Raw genomic sequence first — 10,512 nt, forward strand, 5'->3', positions numbered from 1 at the left:
TAAGCCTGCTTTGAGATAAAACGGGTTTAATTGTTGTCTAAACACTCCAAATTCATCCCGAACTCTTACAATTAGTCAAATACATTGGATTGTCACACATATTGACCCTAGAAACAGTAACAAAGCTGTTTACTGCTTTGAATCAACGCTTTCTCGGTTTTAGCCTGTTTCGGTACAAAATTGGTATGAGTGGTATCTAAACACTCCAAATTCAACCTGAACTTTTATAATTAATCAAATGCATTGGATTGTTACATATTTTGACCCTAGAAAGAGTAACATAGCTGTTTAATGGTTTGAGTCAATGTTTTCTCTTGGTTTTAGCCTGTTTTCTCGGTTTAAGCCGGTTTTGGGATAAAACGGGTTTAACTGTTGTCTAAACACTCCAAATTCATCTCGAACTCTTACAATTAGTCAAATGCATTGGAATGTCACACATTCTGACCCTAGAAACAGTAACAACGCTGTTTACTGCTTAGAATCAATGTTTTCTCGGTTTTAGCCTGTTTAGTGACAAAATGGGTCTGAGTGGTCTCTAAACACTCCAAATTCAACCCGAACTCTTATAATTACTTTAATGCATTGGATTGTCACATATTTTGACCATAGAAAGAGTAACATACCTGTTTACTGCATCGAATCAATGTTTTCTCTCGGTTTTAGCCTGGTTTCTAGATTTAAGCTTGCTTTGGGATAAAACGGGTTTAACAGTTGTCTAAACACTCCAAATTCATCCCGAACTGTTACAATTAGTTAAATGCATTGGATTGTCACACATTCTGACACTAGAAACAGTACAAAGCTGTTTACTGCTTTGGATCAACGTTTTCTCGGTTTTAGCCTGTTTCGGGACAAAATTGGTATGAGTGGTGTCTAAACACTCCAAATTCAACCCGAACGCTTATAATTACTCAAATGCATTGGATTGTTACATATTTTGACCCTAGAAAGAGTAAGATAGCTGTTTAATGCTTCGAATCAATGTTTTCTCTAGGTTTTAGCCTGTTTTCTAGATTTAAGCCTGCTTTGGGATAAAACGGGTTTAACTGTTGTCTAAACACTCCAAATTCATCCTGAACTCTTACAATTAGTTAAATGCATTGGATTGTCACACATTCTGACCCTAGAAACAGTAACAAAGCTGTTTATTGCTTTGAATCAACGTTTTCTCGGTTTTAGCCTGTTTCGGTACAAAATTGGTATGAGTGGTATCTAAACACTCCAAATTCAACCCGAACTCTTATAATTACTCAAATGCATTGGATTATTACATATTTTGACCCTAGAAAGAGTAAGATAGCTGTTTAATGCTTCGAATCAATGTTTTCTCTCGGTTTTAGCCTGTTTTCTAGATTTAAGCCTGCTTTGAGATAAAACGGGTTTAATTGTTGTCTAAACACTCCAAATTCATCCCGAACTCTTACAATTATTTAATTGCTTTGGATTGTCACACATTCTGACACTAGAAACAGTAGCAAAGCTGTTTACTGCTTTGAATCAACGTCTTCTCGGTTTTAGCCTGTTTCGGGACAAAATTGGTATGAGTGGTGTCTAAACACTCAAATTCAACCCGAACTCTTTTAATTAGTCAAATGCATTGGATTGTTTCATATTTTGACCCTATAAAGAGTAACATAGCTGTTTACTGCTTCAAATCACTTTTTTTTCTCTGTTTTAGCCTGTTTTCTAGATTTAAGTCTGCTTTGAGATAAAACGGGTTTAATTGTTGTCTAAACACTACAAATTCATCCCGAACTCTTACAATTAGTCAAATAAATTGGATTGTCACACATACTGACCCTAGAAACAGTAACAAAGCTGTTTACTGCTTTGAATCAACGTTTTCTCGGTTTTAGCCAGTTTCGGGACAAAATGGGTCTAAGAGGTGTCTAAACACTCCAAATTCAACCTGAACTTTTATAATTAATCAAATGCATTGGATTGCTACATATTTTAACCCTAGAAAGAGTAACATAGCTGTTTAATGCTTTGAGTCAATGTTTTCTCTTGGTTTTAGCCTGTTTTCTCGGTTTAAGCCGGTTTTGGGATAAAACGGGTTTAACTGTTGTCTAAACACTCCAAATTCATCCCGAACTCTTACAATTAGTCAAATGCATTGGAATGTCACACATTCTGCCCCTAGAAACAGTAACAATGCTGTTTACTGCTTAGAATCAATGTTTTCTCGGTTTTAGCCTGTTTAGTGACAAAATGGGTCTAAGTGGTCTCTAAATACTCCAAATTCAACCCGAACTCTTATAATTACTTAAATGCATTGGATTGTCACATATTTTGACCATAGAAAGAGTAACATACCTGTTTACTGCATCGAATCAATGTTTTCTCTCGGTTTTAGCCTGGTTTCTAGATTTAAGCTTGCTTTGGGATAAAACGGGTTTAACAGTTGTCTAAACACTCCAAATTCATCCCGAACTCTTACAATTAGTTAAATGCATTGGATTGTCACACATTCTGACACTAGAAACAGTACAAAGCTGTTTACTGCTTTGGATCAACGTTTTCTCGGTTTTAGCCAGTTTCGGGACAAAATTGGTATGAGTGGTGTCTAAACACTCCAAATTCAACCCGAACGCTTATAATTACTCAAATGCATAGGATTGTTACATATTTTGACCCTAGAAAGAGTAAGATAGCTGTTTAATGCTTCGAATCAATGTTTTCTCTAGGTTTTAGCCTGTTTTCTAGATTTAAGCCTGCTTTGGGATAAAACGGGTTTAACTGTTGTCTAAACACTCCAAATTCATCCCGAACTCTTACAATTAGTTAAATGCATTGGATTGTCACACATTTTGACCCTAGAAACAGTAACAAAGCTGTTTATTGCTTTGAATCAACGTTTTCTCGGTTTTAGCCTGTTTCGGTACAAAATTGGTATGAGTGGTGTCTAAACACTCCAAATTCAACCCGAACTCTTATAATTACTCAAATGCATTGGATTATTACATATTTTGACCCTAGAAAGAGTAAGATAGCTGTTTAATGCTTCGAATCAATGTTTTCTCTCGGTTTTAGGCTGTTTTCTAGATTTAAGCTTGCTTTGAGATAAAACGGGTTTAACTGTTGTCTAAACACTCCAAATTCATCCCGAACTCTTACAATTATTTAATTGCTTTGGATTGTCACACATTCTGACACTAGAAACAGTAACAAAGCTGTTTACTGCTTTGAATCAACGTTTTCTCGGTTTTAGCCTGTTTCGGGACAAAATTGGTATGAGTGGTGTCTAAACACTCCAAATTCAACCCGAACTTTTATAATTAGTCAAATGCATTGGATTGTTACATATTTTGACCATAGAAAGAGTAACATACCTGTTTAATGCATCTAATCAATGTTTTCTCTCGGGTTTAGCCTGTTTTCTAGATTTAAGTCTTCTTTGGGATAAAACGGGTTTAACTGTTGTCTAAACACTCCAAATTCATCCCGAACTCTTACAATTAGTCAAATGCATTGGATTGTCACACATTCTGACCCTAGAAACAGTAACAAAGCTGTTTACTGCTTTGAATCAATGTTTTCTCGGTTTTAGCCTGTTTCGGGACAAAATGGGTCTAAGAGGTGTCTAAACACTCCAAATTCAACCCGAACTTTTATAATTAGTCAAATGCATTGGATTGTTACATATTTTAACCCTAGAAAGAGTAACAAAGCTGGTTAATCCTTCGAGTCAATGTTTTCTCTTGGTTTTAGCCTGTTTACTCGGTTTAAGCCAGTTTTTGGATAAAACGGGTTTAACTGTTGTCTAAACACTCCAAATTCATCCCGAACTCTTACAATTAGTAAAATGCATTGGAATATCACACATTCTGACCCTAGAAACAGTAACAACGCTCTTTACTGCTTAGAATCAATGTTTTCTTGGTTTTAGCCTGTTTAGTGACAAAATGGGTCTAAGTGGTCTTTAAACACTTCAAGTTCAACCCGAACTCTTATACTTACTAAAATGCATTGGATTATTACATATTTTGACCCTAGAAAGAGTAAGTGAAACAAGTTTATTTTGTGGTGTGAATGATGATGTATGCAATGGTGAGATATGAATGGAATGATGGATGGGATTTTCAATTCCCCTTATGCTATTGCAGTACAAGAGGTATCAATCCTAAATGAGTGTTTGTGAACAATTAAGATATGCATATGAATCTTAGTTAAGACAAATATAAAGATTGTTTGTCACTAACAATCCTAGGAAGAAAATGTAAAATGCAGAAAATAAACTACAAGAACTAACAACTAGATGCAAATGAAACTGAATGATTGAAACAGTGATAAAGCAAGAACAGAGACAGAGACTACTACTAATGAACTAATGCAAGATAATTAATGAACTGAAAACTAAATGTATGCAACTGGAATGAAACAGGAATGAAACAAGACAAACACAAATCATAGACACAGAGTTCTGGGGATGAACTCGAGCAGCACTCGACCGAGTGTAGGTCGAGTGGGTGGTCGAGCTAGACTAGACGCAGAAACAGAGCAATGCAATAAAAACAGAGTAATGCTAAATCCAATCAAACAACAAGCAAGCAACAGGATTAAGACTAAGATTTCAATAAACAAAGAAGGTCCTGAGGATGGATTCATGGGATGGACTAATCATTGTGGTTATCTAACTTGGTCAACAAATCTCAAGCAAACTTTGAGCTAACCTCTAGACATATTAATCTAAGACAAGTTTCTCCCACTCTCATGGTCAAGAAACAATCAAACCTATGCAATTCTAGACTTGTTCTCACACAGTAAAGAATCTACACAAGCAGGCATTAAGCAATACATCTCAAACCAAACAAGACCTCTAATCTCTTAGCAAGCCTAATGGTAAGCTCTAGATCTAGCCTTATCTATGCTTCCTAAACATTGGTGTGAAGCTAAGAAGCTTGAAATCAGACTCTACCCTCTCAGATATAGAATCAGCATTAAGATCATCTACCCTAGAAGAGATCTACAACAATCAAGCTTGACCAAGTCACACAAACCACAAGATCAATCCATCCTAACCCATCCTCAAGATCCTAAGGAAACTACTCACAACAATACATGGTGATCAAAGTCAAAAACCCAGAAAATATTGAAACTTGCATTATTAGAAAGATTAAACAAAGATCTTCAATATTGATGAAAGGATGAAACTCAAATTCTCAATATCTTGAAAGTTATAGAACCAACAAAATATATGAATCTAGTCTTCTTTCATAAGGAAGTACAAGATCTTAAAAATAAAAATGCAAAAGGAATAAAACTAAAAAAGGTAAAAACTAGGTTTAGGGAATATCTAAAAAGTTGGACCCTTTGGTGGCTGCAGGTACAAGGCCTTATATAGGTGAGGAGGTGGAAGCCCTAAAAATAGAAAAAGTCAAAGTAGTCAACGGCTCGGTCAACTCGACCAGTGCTCGGTCGAGTCCATGGTCGAGCTGGCTTCTCTCGTGCACACTCCACTCGGTCGAGTCCATCTACCCACTCGGTCGAGTGCTTGGTCGAGTTGGACTCTGGACCTTGGTTCTTCAGCCTTAACTCTCTTGCTTTCCCTTCAAGATTGCTTCACTTCTCCTCAGGATTGTTTCCGTGCTCCTTAAGCTCCAAAATCACCTGTTTATGCATGAAAAGATGCAAATGCAATGCAACTAAACTCTAATGCATGATTAGTCCTAAAGCTACACAATAATGATGAAAAGGGCTAGCAAAAGATGCAAAAGATGTGAATAAACTAAGGGAAAACATGGTAAAATATATGAACATCAACACCCCCAAACTTAGTCTTTGCTTGCCCTCAAGCAAATAAACAAGACATAAGAAGGTAGATGAGGTTTGAAAGTGGGATCTCAGCTCCTAAAGCTTGCAAATAGACCATCTAGAATCAATGTCCAAGTTACTAGTACTATGATGCAAGTTGAATGAGCTATACTTAAAGACTTTAGACAAGCATATCACAACCTTCACTGATTTGAGCCTTAGACATCCACATGCATTCAAATCAACCATTTCCTTTAACATTCATTAATCAAGAACATGAATCAATTCTATGCAATGCTTAAACTCATTTGGCTTGGCAGTAAAAGGTTTAGAGACAATGATGGTCTCTTTTTAGAGTAGGGCTTATCAATATCAAGGTTCTCTCATAAAAACAATGGATTGAGCTTTAGAAGAATGCTAAAGGTAAGAACACTTAGACACATACAAGAACAAAACCTTGTCTACCCAAAGGCACCCAAAGTGTTTATCCTATCAATCTAAACCCAATTGGTCCTAGTGCTACCCTTTAACTTCTTTTCTTCTTTTTCACCCTTTTCTCTTTTGGTTTTAAAGTCTTAGGAGAGGTTTCTTATTTGATCTTTCTAGTGGAATGGGGGATTCTTACTTATTTGCTATGGTTCTCTTTTCTTCTTATTCTTAAGACATATAAGCATTTTGCTAGACTTCTCTTTTCTTTCTTTCTTTTCTTTAACTAGAACCATCTTTAAACAACCTTATTCTTCCCATTCTTTCACTAGACTTTAAATTTTCTTAAACACATTCCCCTCCTAAAGACTCTAACCTTTTCTTTCTCTTTTTCCTCTTTTCTTTTTCATAATAGCCAAGTCCCAAACCCAACAAGTGAACCACCTAGTCCTATCTAGTTTGAAAAATGCAAACAAGAACTACACAAGGCTTTACTCTTGTCAGTTCAAACCTAACACTTTCTACCAAACTCAATCCCAAAAATAGGCCTCACACTCACAAGAATAAACATGGCTTGAAAGAAGGTTTGGTTTAGGGGTAGGGGAACTGATTCTTAATGAGGAAATCAGCTACTTGGATCAACAAGAGTGGTAAAAAGGAAGAAGATGATCCAAATATGTATATGGTATCCATGAGTTTAAAGCATTGCACACATTGATAATGGAAAGTCAATATTAGGTTCTTATAAATAGGAAATGGTTTCAAATCTCAACATGCTTCAATTTAGACCAAATGCAATGTAGGAATTCAAGGCTTGGTTCAATCTTATTCTAACCACTCAACTAGCATCAAAGTACTATTAACTTGGGCATTGATCCTAGTCTAGTGAATAAACAAGCTAATAAGGGAATACTCATCATAGATCCCTAATGCAAGTACTATACAATCCTACATGAAACATGCTAAACAAGATCCTAATGTGCAGTGCAAACTACATGAACACTCTTTTTTTTTTTTTTTTAAAGATTTTTGCAAAAATTTTCAAATTTTTAGGGTTTTTCTATGCCTTAGATGCTATGCAAATACTAACATGATTATGCTAAAAATTTGAAATAAGAAAACAAAACACAACATCAAATGCTATCTCAAACCCTCCCCCAAACTTAAATCACACAGTCCCTTGTGTAAAAAAAATTTGCTTGAGGATTCAAGACTTAAAACAAAACACAACATATGAAATGCTATGGTATATACAATGGTAAGGTGATAATGTTACCTCAAGGATTGGAGAAGAAGCTGTCCACATCCTCCTGCATACTATCAAAGGTGTAGCTGGGGTCGAGCTGGTGACTGGAGGAAGGTGATTGGGGCAGCTCGACAATGCCAATCGACCGTGACTCGGTCGAGTGCATGTCCGAGTGGGGGGTCGAGCTGGACCGCGAGTCTCCGTTAGCTGTCCCTTCCTATTCTATTCAGACTCCCTAGCTTGCCTAACCATGAAAATACGAAAGCAAAAATCAAAATACTAAAATTCCAAGGCAATATGTACAGAGATACCTTAGGGATTTCCTCCCTTGTGAGCTTGTTTAAAGTCACTAAGCTAGATACCAAGGAGGTGATGAAATCCTCCCTGGAACCTCTTGGTCACTGTGAAGTTGATCCTTGATCACCTCACCCTTAGCACACAAACCATATTTCTTCTTGATTTTGAGCCTTGGTCTTGCTTTCCTCAAAGACCTCTTGTTCAGCTTTACTTGAAGATCCTCAACCATACTAGTCAACTCTTGAACTGACCTCTTAAGCTTTTCCACAGAATCCTCTTGAAGTGGGAGCTCAGCTTTTGGAGTTGCCTTATCACTTAACCCTTCTTGACCACCTTTGTCCTTGATAGTAAAAGGCTGGTCATCAATGGTGGGAAGGTTGGTTGGATTGTAGATATTGAACTTCATAACTACATCTTCAGCAATGTTCAAGGTCACAAGACCTTCCTTGACATCAATAACTGCTCCAACAGTAGCTAAGAATGGCCTCCCTAGTAAGATTGGATCTTCAGGCTCCTTGTCCATCTCTATCACCACAAAGTCAGTGTGGATCCTTGCTCTTCCTATCTTGATTGGGACATTCTCTAACCTCCCAACTACCTCTCTATTTGTCCCATCAGCTAGGCACACATGGAGTTTAGTAGATTTGAAGTCAGTTCTCCCAAGCTATGGAATATGGCATGACACTTGTTGAAGCTCCCAAATCACAAAGGCATTGATTGTAGTGAAGATAGCTAAATGTGCAAGGCAGATAGAATGGACCTGGATCCTTAAGCTTGATTGGAATGATAACTCCTCCAAGGTCCTCAAGATCCTTCTCATCTTGAGCTTCAGCCTTCTTCTTTGACAAATCAAGCAAAAAGTCTTTGTAGAGAGGATATGGATCATACTGTTCCAAGGCAGGTCCTCTCTCTTCTTCTTGGTAAGCAATGGTGATCTCTTGTATGGCCAACACTTCCTCAACCACAGCTTCTTCCTTTAAAACCCTCTCTTCTTCTTGTTGCTTAGCCATCATCTCCTTTCTCTCAATGATTTCCCTAAGCTCCTTAATCTTTTGTGCTTTGAAACGTCCTGGGAATGGAAGAGGTGGCTTGTAAGCAGGAGGAGTGTACTTAGCAGGCTTGACAGCTTCGGACTGTCCAGCTCGATCGACCACTCGAGCACGCACTCGGTCGAGTGGCTGCTCGAGTCCATGGTCGAGCTCAGGTGCGAGCTCCAATTGCTTGTTACAAACATCACTTGGGGCTTCAGTAACTAATGAATTCCCCCAAACTTGAACTGCATTGTCCTTAGTGGCTTCTTCCTCATGAACTTGAATGGCTTTGGCTGTGAACTTCCTTGGATTTTGGACAGCTTTTCCAGGGAGTTGGTTGGGTTTTGGAGCTGAAGAAGAGGCTATGTTACTCTCCATGTACTTAACTCTGGAATTCAGACCCTCAAACTTCATATTCAGATCATTGTATTGAGATGTGAGCCTTTGGTTTAGCTCAGCAAACTGTTTGGCTTCCTCTATCTTCCCTTGTGTTTGACCAATCAACAGCTGTTGTACCATGGCTCTAAGGTCTTGTTCCTGGCCTTGGTTAGTCTGAAACCCTGGTGGGGGACGCAACTGGGGCTGGAACACCTGTTGCTGTTGTTTGGGGACATAGTTTTGGTGCTGTTGAGGCTGTTGAGGAGGGTAGACTTGATCTTGTGGGTTGGCCACATTTGTGCTCCTATAGGACAGATTATTGTTCCTAAACCCTCCTTGGTTATAACCCTTGAAGCCTCCTTGGTTTTGCATATAGCATAACTCAGCAAACTCATTCTCTCCCTCTTGAACTGGAGGCTCCTCTTCACTAACAAAGTGAATAGACTTTTTCTGACTTAGCAAGATCCTATCAAGCTTTTCATTCACCATTTTCAGATCCTTCTTGTACTTTTCTTCTTGATCAGTTGATGATGACCTTATGGTTCTGTCATAGTCCTCATTGTAGTTCCCATCAGACTGTGCAAGGTTCTCTACTAACTCCCAGCCTTCTTCCACATTTTTGTTGAGGAAGTTTCCATTGGAGGCTGTATCAAGAAGCATTCTGAACTTGGGAAGCACTCCTCTATACAATGTGCTCAACAAAGACTCCACACTGAAACCATGATGAGGACATTGAGTTTGGTATCCCTTGAATCTCTCCCAAGCTTCACAAAAGCTTTCATTACTCCTTTGAGCAAATCCAGAGATCTCATTCCTTAGTCTTGCTGTCCTAGCATTGGAGAAAAACTTGGCCAAGAAAGCCTTCTTGCATGCATCCCAAGTAGTGATTGCACCAGTAGGGAGAGTCTGTTCCCATAAATGAGCCTTGTCCCCAAGTGAGAAAGGGAACAACCTCAGCTGGAAACCATCTTCACTTACTCCATTGATCTTGGTAAGACCACAGATTCTATCAAACTCATCAAGATGATCTAGTGGATCTTCCATAGGCAATCCATGAAATTTATTGGCCTGAATCATTGAGATCAATCCACTCTTGATCTCAAAGTTGTTGGTGGCACAATGCCAGCTCTTTGGTTGTGAGTGTTGGGTGCATCTCCAGCACCAATGTTTCTTGGTCTCTGAACCTGATCCTGTTGATCCATAGCTACTATAACCTCTTGTTGTTGCTGAACAACTCTCCTTTGCTTAGCTCCTAAACTCTTGGTCTTTTTGTTGATGTTGTCAATAGGCCTAAGAAGATTGTCCTTTACTTTAGACCTTGTGTGAATTAACAGACACAAACGATTTTTGCTAGGCAAGCGACTGAGCACAGGCTCAAGT

At 38.3% G+C, this 10,512-nt stretch overlaps 1 non-coding gene across 1 annotated transcript; it reads left to right on the forward strand.

Moving 5' to 3' along the window:
* The first annotated feature begins 9,847 nt into the window (after positions 1-9,847).
* Positions 9,848-9,954, forward strand: LOC147922745 (small nucleolar RNA R71). Its single transcript, XR_015589835.1, has one exon. It is a non-coding gene; the product is annotated as a small nucleolar RNA R71 (small nucleolar RNA).
* The last annotated feature ends 558 nt before the right edge of the window (positions 9,955-10,512 follow it).

Source organism: Camelina sativa, chromosome 18, assembly GCF_030686135.1.
Source record: "Camelina sativa cultivar CO46 ecotype springtype chromosome 18, ASM3068613v1".
Taxonomy (NCBI): Eukaryota; Viridiplantae; Streptophyta; class Magnoliopsida; order Brassicales; family Brassicaceae; genus Camelina; species Camelina sativa.